A 14,893-nucleotide genomic window follows, 5' to 3' on the forward strand; every position below is an offset into this window, starting at 1 on the left:
TAATCTTAAACTTGCTCTTAATATTAATATTTATCTTAAGCTTAATCCTAATCTTAACACTAATCTTACTTTTTCTCTTAATCTCAAGCCCAACCTCAATCTCAATTTAAATCTAAATCTTAAGCTCAACCCCAATATTAATCTTAGTCTTATTATTAATTTTAATATAAACGTTAATCTTAATCTTAACTTTTATCTTCATCTCAAGCTCAATCTTTATCTGAAACTTAATCTTAATCTTAATATCAATCTTAATCTTACTTTTAAACTTAATCTCAATCTCACCCCTAATCTTTATCCTAATCTTAATCTTAATCTTAATCGTTCCCAACTACCCCCACTATCTTCTGTCGCCTTTTCATGTCATTCGTGCCCATTTTCGCTACATCGATGTTTGCATTTACACACAAATACATACATAAAAATATTCAAGACACTATTCGCCTACTTGTGAGGCCTTAAATCCCTTTAAACGCCCACCGCGGTTACGCCAGTGGACATCGAATAAGTACTACAATATGCACATGATCATAGAAAATAAGCTGCTTTCTGTTTGCAATAACAAAACAAAAAGTTCATAAGCAAATGATAACAAACTCATTGCTTGTTGATTATTTCTGTTGTTGGCTGCTACAGCTGTGGCTTTGTATTTATTTGAAATTATTTTTGCTTTATTTTCTATTGATAATTTTTTTTTTTAATTTGGTTTGTGTTGTAGAATTCAACGCGTGCACTACTGTCATATGCGCGTGTATACATGTACATGGTAGTATGTATGAAATAAATAAAAAAAAACTTTGAATACTTTTCTGAAATTTTCCGCTTAACGCTTGCTTGCACAACTACAATGCTTACTAGCTGCTTTGGCTTAAACAGAAATCAGCTTATTATAATTTTTTGAGCTGCAGTCTCCAGTTTTTGTTTTTAAACAATTTTTGTTGAGTCTATCGTTTGGGTTATAAGTATTGTTTTTTTTTATACATACATATTTTGCGACTTACTTTTTATTTCTCTTGCTGGTTACAGTGCTGTTGAGCGATTGTTTGTGTTGTATATATGTAGTTGTTTTGTCGCCAATTGCTCGCTTTTTTTTTGCTTGGCTACTATGTAGCTTGTATGTTGGGCGAGCTATAAATATTCTATTGGTTGAATATTTTTATGTTAAAGAATTATTGTTTATGCTTATTAGTTATAGTTTTATGCCTTTTCAAATTGGTGTGCTACGAAATTCTTTTAGTTTGCTCTTTTATTTATAGCAGTGTTCTTGTTTTGGCTTTTTTTTTGGAAACTTGTTGCTTTTTTATTTTGTATTGTTATATTGTCCGTGTACATTTGTAGATAATTAGGTATGCAAGTATGTGTGTCCTAATTTTTATTTTTACTTGCTTTGTTTGAGCTTAGGAATGATTGATTAACAGGAACGCAGACAGTTTCACTATTAGTCTAATTAATTTATTTTTAAAGAATTTTTTTTCTATAAGTGTTTATGTGTACTTTTATGGCCTACGTAAATTTTTTATGAGAGCTTTTAATGCATTTTCTTTTTTTTAAATTTTATTTAAATTTATTTTATTATATCTTTCAAATATTGTCCTTTTATGTTACTCGTGCAATGATTGCTTATTTAGCTGCAACTTTCTTGCTTTTTTTTGTTAAAAAATTGTTTTTGATAACAAGCGATTTTTTCACACTTTCCTCTCATCACGCGTTTGCTACTTGAAAAATTTGCCTGCCGTTGTTATTATTTTAATTATTTAATTATTTTTTTGCATGAAAAAAAAAAGGTTTTTTAAATTGTATTTCGCTTCAACTGTCTAGTCTCATTCCAATTACGTAAAGAAATCGTTCACTCAAACGCAATCTCAAAAAAATAAAAATAAAAAATAAAAAAAATACCACAACAAAAATAGCGCAAAGGAATTTATTTATTTATGCCTTTTACGCCACTCATATTTTTATCTACATAATTTTATTGTTGCTGAGTAAATAATTCTTCAGCACAGACGTTGTTGCTTGCGTCGTTGTGTCGGACCGAAAACCCAGCGCAAAAAGAAATCTTCAGCCAAAAATTTTGTTTTCTGTTTCTTGTTTTTTTTTTTTTTGCTGTGAAATAATCGCGCAAACTACTCGCTATACGTTGCAAGTGTTTTAAGCAACCGAAAATAGCCCAAGTGTACGCGCACCAGACGTTTGTAGACGTAGACGAGACACACTAGCCGCCACAAAATTTAACATTTTTTTTTATTGTTTATTTATTTTCGTATTTGCTTGCACTGTCTTCATTTAATCTTATCACACACTTTTAAGGTTTTTTTTTTAATGTTTATTAGCGTTTGCTGCGCCTATGCTCGTTGAAGCCGTATCTAGGCATGTATTCACGTCTTCACGTTCATCGAAAATGGCGTCCACAATGGCGGCCGTCTGCTAAAAGTTTACAACCGACGCGCCTGACGGGCATACAGCTACTGAGCAAAGCAACCACCTCGATGAAGCGGTCAAGTCACTAAAACCGAACTAGCTGGTCTGTTCGCTGTACGCAGTTGCTCCAAGCTTTGGTGCTCTGGTGCACTCTGATGCTTCGTTGCTCTGTTGCTGTTCCTATTGCTGCTGTTTGGTTGGTGTTTGTTGCTTTTTCCGTTGGTGTTGTTGACACGGTGCGCTGGTGGTTGTCGGTGGTTGTTTGTCGTCGTTGTCGTTGTCGTTGTCGTCATCCTCATCGCTATCGCCATTGCCGTCGTTCACTTGCTTCGTTGATAATCTCGATTTTATTTTCGTTTTATTTTATGGGATTTAGGTTTTTTATTTGCGTTCACATTCAAGTTTTCGAAACTTATTACTCACACACACTATCCAAGTACTTACATATGTAGCTGCAACAAGCTCTCTTTCGTGAGCGCAACTTGTTTTTATGACACTTTTATTGGATTCGCCGTATTTCGTGTTTTCTATTTTATTTTTGTGTGACTGTCTCCACCAAATGTTTGTAGTTCGCACTTCCTCATCTATTGAGTGTGGTTGTTGGCGCTTTTGCCACATTTTATTACGCCATTACTTCCGTTCACTTTTTGTTTCCTGCTCTTTTAGCACTATTTCTCATTCTTGTTCCCACACACTGTCGCTCGTCTCTTTCTCTCTCTCTTTCTCTCGCTCTCTCTCTGGTTAACACCTCAGTACTTTTTCTAAATTGTTTTTATTTACCTTTCGCTTCCAATTTTTCTTGTCCACTTCGGCCTTCTTCAATTCCCAACGCTGTTGTTTTTTTTACAGCACTCACCTTTTCATAATTTCCGCTTGTGCCTATTTATGTTTTTGTCTACATTTCATAGTCGTATTTATCGTCTAATTTTGCTATTTTTTGTCATCGTCTATGCGGCTATTCGTATGGTGTGGTTTTTATTCGGATTCGATTGCCTATGTACATACATACATACGTATGAGTTCATAAGTACTTAGAATTATATCTGTCAGACATAGAAATCGTTATCAACTCACACTCACCTGAACCAATATTATGGCTGAAAAAACAAAAAAATATATATTATGTGGGTGACGTAGTTGCCGATACTTAAAAAAAGTTTTACTAAGATTTAGACAAACAGACAACCCAAATATGTATTCGTTTGCCCGAAATTGTTCTTGCAGATCACCGTAATGTTTTCCGATTGGACATCTATTCGGTTAGCCCAGCAACTATCAGGTTCTGGGGCTCGGTCAAGGTGTGCTTCTTTCTATCTTTTTCTTTCAGCTGCGTCTGATTACATCCTTGTTAGTAGACCACGCCATAGTTACATATATTGCAAGAAATAGTGCTGTGCATGAGTTGGCTAAGAGAGCTTTTTCATAGCCGAGGCTCCCCTAAACAGCTTTTATTCCATATTTTTTTGGCGATTTCGGACATTTATTAGAAATTCCAATATTTTGGTACCGAGTGTCGAAAGTTGTGGATACTTTTTAAATCAGTACCGAGTATCGATCAATACTAAAATATATCGACTCAGCACATCTCCAATTTTGCAGATAGGCGCACTTAGGTCCAGTGGTAACGTCGTGATACCAATTGAGAGTTCGTAGTCGATCCCATCCGTTCTCGTAAAGGTTTATACAAAGAGGTGGTGGTGCAATGGGCGTCTTATCGCCCACGAAAAGGCAGTGCAGTGACAGAGGTAGTATTCCACTCCCTCAATTTCTTCCTCGTCGCGGCAGCTTTGGCAGAAATTATTTACCGGCAAACCCATTCTGCTAGCGTGCCTGCCCATTAAGTAGGTCCAAGTTATGATACCGAAGTTATGTGGCCGCACTTGCCTTAGAATGAGTGTGTTGGATATTTTCTCCTCGAAGCTGGGCCAGATTTGTCGGGTGGTCCCACACGTGGCTTCTACCGACCGTTTTTTATTTGCCTTTTTGTAATTTAAGCCATGTTTTTCCCGCATCGTGGAAAGTTTTGACGTCAGACATGGTGGTTCTCTGCCTTGCAGTTACCTTGTAAGTCGCATTTCTACATTTTATAGCTGCTTGACTATGTGAGTATATGGTTGGAGAAGGCAGATTAAGAGAAGATTCTATAAGCCAAAATGCAGCCTCTTTTATGCCAGCGTGCTATGCTTGCTAACAAGAAGTCCTTTGATTGTATCCCACTCCCTACTCTTGGATTTAGTTTAGAGACATCCGCGTATATGGTTCTAGAGCTATAATGGAGGCGCCCAGCTGCATCGCCCTCCCAGTGCTTCCTCGAAGGTATACAGGCGTTTTGTGGCCTGGGACTTAATAGTATCGGGGTAGATCGTTAGAATCTTGGTGTGACCGAATCTAGTGGCTCTCCATTTTGACAGTGCATTTAGTCTTACTGAATAGCTTGAAACTTTCCGAAAAGGTAAACAGGCAGACATTTTAGAAGAGTTTCCAGCGCTCCTGTGGCTAGCATGCATGTCACCCTTTGAACATTAAAATTAGTGAGCGACTTATTCAGTGATGTCCACCCGACTGTGATGCCGTTGAGTAAAATAGGACGCATGACTGCTGTATAAATCCAGTGCTCTCTGTGGGCTTTAGTACCCTATTTCTTGCCTAGAGACGTTTTACTGTCGATTAAGTGCGTTAGCTTTTTGCTGCACGAACGGATCTGCACTCTAAAAACTGTACTCAATTAAAAACTTGGAAGCGGGCTAGCCAAGACCCGGAAATGGCTCCGGTTCCACGAAAACTATTGATGGTTATTGTGCTGTCAGTAGCAGTATCCTTTTATATACATTTTCTGTAATCAAGTGAGGTAACCCATTTTTTAGACTTTTCGTTATTGAGAATTTCCTCCCGAAGAAGATTTCTGCTTGTGAAGTTATTGTTGCGGATACCTGGCCTAAACTAGTTTATATAAATCTTTCAACCCTTGTCGTCAAGTTCAGAAAATGGCAGGTTATGGGCTGTTTCGATGGTATCGGACCAAAGCAGATGTGCTAGTTGAGTGGGTGTCAAAGAGCACATACATATATGGAAGGGGTGTAAGTATTTTTAGGGGAGTAAGAAATTTTGATAGAAGAAAATTACTTTTCCATTTCGTGTGCGTTATTTTATATTAATTTTTCGTTTTTCTTGAGAGCTCTTAAAAGTTTAACTGCGAATGAAAACATTGTCCTAAAATATGCAATGCATACTCACTTACTGTTGTTTTTTACACTTTGTAGTCTAAAAGAGTTTACCACTGATATGTACTTAACATGGATTCGAAGATTTAATTTGCCAACTTCGAATTCGTTCCACCAAAATGAGCTACATAATAAAAATACAAGTTCAGTTATTTTTTATAGAACTTTATATTAAACGAGTAATTTTCAAACTACCGGACGACCCTTCAGGTACCCTTTACCGATAAAAAAAAAAGAATTACTGAAATCGGGGTCCAAAGTTATGCGGTAGCATACATAAAATAACAAAAATATATTCCGGCGAATTGATAACCTTCCCCTTTTTTGAAGTCGGTTAAAAATGTTTGAGTACTTTGTTAATTTTATGTAAGTAAAGTGCAATTTCTGAAACTTCAACAAGTTTATTTATTTTTTACATAATAATAATAATATAATAGATTGGCGCTTACACATATTTTAGTGTTTGGCCGAGCTTCTCCTCCGATTTGTGGCGTGCGCCTTGATGTTGTCACACAAAGCGGAGGGACCTACAGTTTTACGCCGTCTCCGAACGGCGATTGTATTTTTATGAGAAGCTGTTTTTCATGGCAGAAACACACTCGGGAGGTTTGCCATTGCCTGCCGAGGGACGACCGCTGTTAAGAAAAAACCTTTTTTTTTATATTTTTTGCGATGTTGCTTTGACCAGGGCTTGAACCCAGGCGTTGCGGAGTGGAAGCGCGCACTGCTTACCACTACACCACAGCGGCCAGAAAACTTGCATAAATATTCTTTAAAGAGCATATTATCTGAATTTTCAGAAGTATAAACCCCTCCCAAAATATATTCCTGGGTGCGCTCCTGCCTCTGAGATTTTCCCGCAAAATATTGTCCGACTAATCCCTAATGTTATGATCACTAGAAATAAAGGAAATTGCATCAGTGGCATTGCTGAAGATAGCAGGGGCTTTCAACAATGCGCTGCCGTATGCGATTACCTCGGCTCTGACGGGCCTGCAGGTGGAAAAGGCTCTGGTTAGGATTGTCCACCAGTTGCTCACCAGCAGGGCGGTGAGCTCGGAATCGGGGTGGCAGACGATTCACACGTTTGACAGGAGGGGCACTCCACAGGGGGTGTTTTCTCTCTTTACACATATGGGTAGTGACAGTGAATCATTTGTTGCGGCTCATGGAGGCCGATGGATATGACCCTATGCGATATTAGGGAAGCCACTCTTGCTTCAATCCTTACTTGGACCAAAAACTGCGGTCTTGAGGTTAACCGAGCTAAAACTGAGGTAGTCATTTTTTCCGTTCTGCCAAGTAACTTGGAGTAACTCTCGACAGCAACCTGCTCTGGAATGACAACACAATTGAACGGATCAAGAAAATCACCACAGCGCTCTTTATATGTAAAAAAGGCCATCGGTGTACCGTGGGGCTTCACATCTAGCATAGTTCACTAGTTCTACACTGCCATTGTTCGTCCGATTTTGCTCTACGGAGACCTAGTATGGTGGCCTACCCTCAGAACAAAGAATTACGGAGCTATGCATAAGCGGAGCTCTAGGCTCTGTAAAGAAAGAGCCGCTTTTGCAGCTTTAAGAACTCGACGCAAAGGTCGGAGCGTGGCTGAAACTAGAAATATTGTTTCGACTTCCCGACCACTGCAGTGTATACCAGACGGAGGTTCTGGCTATCCATGAGACCCGCGGCACCTAATAACAAGACCCAAAAAGAAAATCCAGCTCTTTATCTTCTCTGACAGTCAAGCAACCCTAAAAGGTTACGAGTCATGCAGAAACAGCAGTTGCCGATTAAGCTATGTCTGCCTGACCGTCCGTCTGTCCGTCCATCCGTGTACACGATAACTCGAGAAAAAATTAGATATGGAAACTTGTTAGGTAGGCTGCCCTTTATCCAAGGTATCGAAAATGGGCAAAATCGGACAATAACCATACCCACCTCCTACAGAACGGTATTTCCGCAAATACTGATGCTTAGAGTCTAATTTAGAAATCCGTTGAAATTTTTTTAAATCAAACAAGAACCACGCCAACCTGCCATGTAGCGGTAATCTTTGGAAATACGATAACTGCGATAGATTAGCAACTACTTACGCCAATTCCCTCAAAATCGATATATGGGAAGACGTCTGAGCAGAAAATTTTACTAATGGAAAATGGGCGTGGCACCAAACTCGGTAACTAACCTTGGCGCAAAGAAGCAATACGTAGACAATTTTTGAAATCGGACTAAAATTACCCCTACTTACCATATAACGGCATATTTAAGAAATACGAAAACTCGAAACTGTTTGAAATCGGGAAAAACACTATTGCTTATCATGCCGTTTACAGAACGGTGAAAAAACGATATTTAATACGTACCGGGTACATAAAGTTCGGTTCGGTTACTTTTTTAATTTTCGGCAGTTTTTGTGGGTATCTGCCCCAATGTGCGACGGACGAAATTTAGTTGTGGTGCTGTGTGATCAAACGATTTATTAAAAGTTCTATAGAGCAATCTAGTCAGTAAAAGTTACATATAAATATGTATAAAGCTACAAATATTTACAACTTAGGGTACGTTCACACAGAAAGCGGAGCCGAGCCGAGCGAAGCCGTTCCGAGCTGAGTGAAGTTTTCAAATTGCTATAGCTATATGAAAGTGTTCATACAGAAAGCTTTTTCAGAAGCAGTTTTTGATTTAGAATTTTCTATTTAATATTTCAGCAGCATGGTGCTTCTGCAAACAAGATATCGAAATATTCAAATTAATTTCACAGCTAACATTTTGAATAAATTTTAGCAAATATTTTTGCCGCTTTTCATTGACGGGAAATTTTGTGGTATCTTTGCAGCCGAGTCCATGAGAAAAGCTCCGCTTCAATTCGTTCCGCCTTGCGCCGCTCGGCTTTCTTTGTGAACACACCCTTATTCTAATAATGATAAGCAACAATTAGAAGGCATGCAGAGCTTGTAATTGCACAAAAAAACAACTATTTTTTACATAATCGTGAACTTATAATATATGGTATCTTGCAAACCCTCTAAAACATTACCATACTTACGACGCACAGTGGTGCAGTCGCGTAATTTGTTAGAAAAAATTAGTGGTCGGCGTAGAAGCCAAATTTTCCGTATGAAACATTTATGGACATAAATCAAGAAAAGAACGAAAAATTGACCTGATCAATTTATTATAAAGCATACCTCCCATATAAATCGAACCTCAAAATACTCAAAATACTCATAAATTGGACGTAATCGATATATTTCAAACTATAACTCCATATAAACCTAAGATCAAAAATGCCATAAAAAGCGGTGGAAATATCATTCCGAAATTCTGCCCATATATTAGTGCTAATACTATAACTAAACAGCCGAAAAATGGAAGTAAACGCTTTATTTTAACACATACCTCTCAAGCAAGCTTAACCCCAAAAGCACCATAAAAATACCATACATAGCATCATTATTATATGAGGTTACGTTAGAGGTAGCAAGTATGACCCTTTGTATTCAAAAATCTAAAGTACAAATTCCGATATTTACTTTGTTCATAGCTAAAAGACGTAGGAAGACCGAGGGATCTAATTTTTGTCCATACGGGACAAAGTCAAAACAGAAATTTGACAGATGTTAAAACACATTTAGTGGACAATGGTGACAAGGGAGGTAAAACAAAAGTAATCAAAACAAAATTTATTAGAAAAAAAACATTGCTCAGTTGGAACAAAAGCCTCAACAAGTTTTAGTTGAACAAAATTCCTAATTTCTGTTATTTACCAGTTTTTTTTTGTATAAAATTGTAAATTTCGTACAAATTTATAATGAATTTCAAATATTAGAATTGAATGTTCAAATATTAGAATTAAATGTTCAAAAAACTTAATTTGTTTCGCCGAAATCCCACTGCACCGAATGCCTTGTGAATACCCCAAATATTTACGTTTATATTAATTTCTTACCAGCAGTTTTTTTTAGCAGCGTTGTTGGTTTTGCAGTCGCATGATTTTTTTATAGCTTTAGCATTTCATTCTTTTGATTTAGCAACTTTAACACTTTTTGTATCGTATATAAGATAGGATTGACATATGTTTGTACATATGTATGTATTTCTACTGAAATTTATTTTTTTCTTTAACCTTGCTTTACATACGTATTTTTTTAACTATTCCCACTAGTAGCTATTTCCGATTATCACGCCATAAATTTATTTATTTTTTAATTTTATTTTTTTAACATAAAAACCATTACCTTCGGTATATTGCAGCTATGCAATATGTACGATTTTTTGCTTAATTGTGGTTTTCTCTTTACGCTTCTTTTTTTTCACTATAATCGCGTCTGCGATTTTTTCTGCTTAGCTTTCGTACCGGCATACACAGCTTAGTACTCAACGAGTTGAATGCCTTATTTTTATGGTGTGTCGTTATTTTTTTATTTTTATTTTACTTTAATTTTTATTTTTATTTTTTTGTTTTTGCATTTTGCTTTCCGACTTTAGTTGTTTAAGTAGTTCTTGTAGTTCTTCGTTTGCATTCCTTTCTTACCACGACACATATTTTGCTATATACTCGAAATTTACATACAAACACACGGGTACATCGGTATGCTTAAATTGATTTTCCTCATTCTATACACAAACGCACATTGTTCTTGTTGTATTTGTGTTGTTTATTTTGCTTTTTTCTTTTTTAAATAGTACTAGGTGCCACATGCTGTTTTTATTTATTTCCTATTTCTCACCGTTCGAATAAAAATAAGCTTATGCTTTGCTGTCCACGGAGCAACTGAGTTGCATTGCACGATGTTGCAGACATTTCAATTCGCCACCATCATCATCATCATCATTATTAACGTCATCAACACAAGCGACACCAAAAAATAAAGCAGAAAAAATGACAACAGTAGAATGCATGTAGGAGCAGCTGATGAGTGGCACAACTGTGTGGGAAAATAGTACATAGCAGTGCTGTGCTATTGTTGTTTATGCAGGCTGGCTGGTAAAGGTAAGGACGAGGTGGTTGAAAGTGCATAAAGCAATGCATGGAAGAAGAAGAAGAAGATATGGCATGCGAATGTCCGATGAATGCCCAGAGATTTAGAATCATACAAACATACGACATATAATATCTAAGAAAATAGTAATTTTAAAGTTTTCATATCTGCGCATATGATGCCAAAAGTATCTCACCTATCTCACCTCCATGTTTTTTTTTACAAACTTGCTATACATATATGCCGCCGAGCTGAAATTGAATTCGCCGCTTATTTAACAGAACAATTGAGAGTGTGCTTAAAAGTCGCTCTACATATGAGAGCCTGGTAAAGAGAGAATTGTTTTGCAGACGCTATGGCAGTGTGCGTGTACGAGTACCTGTGTGTGCTTGTGTGTTTGTGAGCGGAAGGAAAAGCATAGCTAAAGGAATGCAAAGCTTAAATTACTTTTTTACTTGCAAAATAATGAAAATCGCAGCATATTTTTGCAGCAATCCATATGAAAAGCAGTTGAATTTAAATGAAAAATCATCACAAAATAAAAGATCATTAAAGATTTTTTTTTTTTATGAGCAGACTTCGCTTCATCGTAAAATGATTTGAGGCTACACCTCCACACCCAGCCACAGACAAAACTACTTTATCAAAGAAAAGAAAAAAAAAGTGATTTCTTCTTGCATTTTACGAGCAATGAGAAAAGTGCAAGAATTTTTGCATTCAAGCGCTGCAACTTGCCGGCGTACGATTGAAAGAGCAACATTTTTTTTGTATCTCTTTATAAAATACATACATACATACATATGTTATATGGCTGTAATGTTGTGCTTATAACCCTGACAGGTTAAGGCCGAACATTCGTTTAGATGGGTTTGCTCTAGAGATGAAAGCAGAGGCTACTAAAAAAAAGGCAATTTCAAGCGAATTTTTGAGTGAATTTGGTTACCTCAGCGCTGCAGCTGGTTATTCTTCTTCGTTTAATTTAATTTCAAGCGGCACATAGACAACCTACTACGCCTGCGCGCAATCTGATTCAGTTTGGGGCAATCGCTTTGAGCTTCTTACTTCGCCTCTAGATCGACTGCTCTTTTGCAGGCTTCGCGGCGTCTGCCGATAAGGGGATTCCATTTAAAGGCCTTCTTTGCCATATTTACTATCGTCTTCCATGCGCAAAGTGTAGCATATCTACTTCAATTTCTATCTCCGCATAGTTAACAATTGCATTACTTGGTACTTAGTTTGCTGCCTCAGAACTTTTGAGAAAGTATTTAGATGATTCCATCTCATCGCCCTCTAAACAACTGCGACAGTGAGGATCTGCTATGATATTTTCAGTGCAATTCTGACTAAGTAAGATAGTTGCAGGGCTTTCCTAAGACAACTGAAGGATAGTAGGCAAGATAGTTTGAAAAAATTTGTTTATTCTGGATCGAAAGTGTTACAAAACAAGTTCCTTGCCAACTTTCATGCTGAAAAGCTCTTTTGACAGAAAGCACATGAGTGCGTTTCAAATGCGCATACATACATACGTAAGCAAGAATGATAGAATACAAGATTGCGCCAATCAGAGAGGATTTTTGAGAATAACTTTTGTGTGACGTCACACTGGTGCAATTGCGAGAGAGAAATACCAAAACGTGAGCAAGAATGGAAGAAGAAGAAAAAAAAAAACAAGTGTGACGTCATGCAAACAACGATGCTGTCAAATTCATTAAGAGAGGAATAGCGGTCCGAGAGCGGCGCAACCTTTGTATTCTCTCAATCGTGATACATAAGTGTATATAATTTCGCTCGCGCTGCTCCAACCTCGCGATGGTCGGGTGAGCAAAGCACTGGCGTGCCATTCGAGACACTCGAGGTTCGCGTTTCGAAGCGTATTTTTAACCGACTTTCAAAAAAGGAGGAGGTTATCAGTTCGTCGGAATTTATATATATATTTTTTTATGTGATATATATATATATATATATTTTATCGGTTTGTTTTCGTTAAAAATAACTTGTTTGAGTAAATTTTTTATTTAATTTTCTTTTAGTTTTTAGATTTTGTTGTTTTAAAAAGAAAAATATATATATCGCTACCTAAAGGTGAGAACGTGTCAAGTCCATTTTTTTAAATTTAGTTTTTGATGCAGAATGGCAGGTAATATGAAACTACACTGTCAAAAAATGGACTTGACACCTTTTCACCCTTAGGTTATATTTATTTAATTTCATTTAAATTTTGGAAAATCACATATTTTTTTTTACTCTTTCAATTAAGTAATTATTATTTTTTTTTTTTAATTTACTTTTACTTAGTTTTTAAATTTAATTAAACAATTTGTTTAATGTAATTTAATTATTTTAGGAACTTATTGAATTTATTTTTTATTTTTTTATATAGTTAAACGAAAATAATGTTTAGATTTTATTACTTTTGTCCTTTGACTGTTCTTATTGAAATTTTTTAAAATGTTAAACAAAATAGTTTTTTATTTAGTTTCGTAAGATTTTTAGGAACTTGATATTTTTTCTTTTTTTTAATTTAGATTATTTGGCATAAAAAAAGGTTTTTCTTAAGATTTCAATTCATTTTTGAAACTTATTCTAATTATCTTTTTAATTTTTCTTTTAATTTCATTTAATTTTTAAAAATCATTTTATTAGTTTTTTGTTTTTGTTAAGATTTTTTTTTTATAAAAAATTCTTTAGGATTTTAATTTTAGTTTTTAGATTTTATTGTTTAACAAAAAAATACTTATATACATATATATATAAATATATTAATTTCATTTAAGTTTTGGACAATTATTTTGTTGTTCTGTTTCATTTAATTATTATTTTTTCTCTTTAAATAATAATTATTTTTTTTACTTGTAGTTTTTGTTTTAAAAAGAAAAATATTTTTTATTTTATTTAATTTTTAGAAAATTGTTTCAATACATACATAAGTATGAATGCACATAAATACATACTCCTCACTTATTATTACTCGCCCCGTATAAATAATAAAAAACTATTAACTTAGCATTGACAATCATAATAATGCTGGCACAACATGTACATACATACATATATGTATATAACACAATTGAGGAAAACCAAACATTTAAAACATATTCCATGTTAGTCATGCTTGCAGCCACGTGCGCATATATGTAAAGGCATATAAGCACAAACTTATATTTACAACGAGACAATGAGACGACAAGTTGCGTCATTCGATGTCTAGAAAATGCAATTTTTCCAGCTGAAATGCGCATGTCTCTCTCTCACTAAAGACACAATTTTTATGGTTAGATTGTTCTTTAAATCAGTGTTGCCGACATTTAACGATAAAAGTGTCTGAAAAAAAACATAATAAGTGGAAATAGTATCCAACTGAAAAATTTTAGAATTTTTATACAAAGAGATGGGAAAATAAGCTCGACCATGGGCAAAAATTTATTATTCTGAATATTTGGGTAATAAGCCACTAAAAATGTTCAAAAGTGCATATATTTAATAGGAACTGTGAGTCATAAAAAATTATTAAAAATAAATGTAAAATTTGGAGAGACATTTTCCTCCTATGTACATCTTTGAACCATAAGCATAGATGGATGTACCATCATCGTTTCATTCTTCTGTACACTGCACTAAATTTTTATTGCACTGAGAATTTATTTACCACTATACGTGTAGTGGCAGTGAAATTTGAAACACATTAGCACTAAGTGCATATTGGTAGTGAATACAATTTATGGTAGTGATTTTTTTTTTTAAGTGCATTACTTATCAAATGCATAGTGGTAGTCTAGGATTCGTTTCACTGCCCCTACGCACTTAGTGGAAATGCATTTTAAATGTCGCTTACATCTCGCACTACCACTAACCATATAGCGAGAACCAATTTTGGACTAGTTATGGCCCAATTCAGACCCAGAAAGGTTTATGATGCGCTGAATCCAAATCTGGCCTCAGAATTGCGAGACCTCTCACCGCTCGGTTTTTAAAAAGGGTTTCACTTGTTTAAAAAAATCTAATTAATTTTTTCGTTTTGACGCCATGTGGGTTCACTAGTATATTTAATTTCTAACCTTACTTGTTTATGTATGTTATTGAATTGGCTAATGCTTTGCCAAGCCATACATTGCAATTCGCATATCAAATTTCATGAGTATACCTGTGCCCACGCCTTTTTTCAATTACATTTTTTTTGTAATGTTTTTTGATTATTCCCAGGTTCTTAAGATTTTTAGAAATTAAAATATTATTGTGATTTTTAAGGGTCGTATGAACGGAATCCTG

General features: G+C 35.4%; 1 long non-coding RNA gene across 2 annotated transcripts; it reads right to left on the reverse strand.

Moving 5' to 3' along the window:
* Positions 1–1,274: 1,274 nt before the first annotated feature.
* On the reverse strand, positions 1,275–4,541 carry LOC118746869. Of its 2 annotated transcripts, none has more exons than XR_004993899.1 (2): positions 1,964–4,541; positions 1,275–1,443 (listed from the first exon to the last, which is right to left on the reverse strand). It is a non-coding gene; the product is annotated as an uncharacterized LOC118746869 (long non-coding RNA). The 2 variants fall into 2 exon arrangements; XR_004993898.1 differs by having other exon boundaries at positions 1,275–1,503.
* Positions 4,542–14,893: the final 10,352 nt, after the last annotated feature.

The sequence above is a fragment of the Rhagoletis pomonella genome, unplaced genomic scaffold, assembly GCF_013731165.1.
Source record: "Rhagoletis pomonella isolate Grant_MI unplaced genomic scaffold, Rhpom_1.0 Rhpom_scaffold_00011, whole genome shotgun sequence".
Lineage (NCBI taxonomy): Eukaryota > Metazoa > Arthropoda > Insecta > Diptera > Tephritidae > Rhagoletis > Rhagoletis pomonella.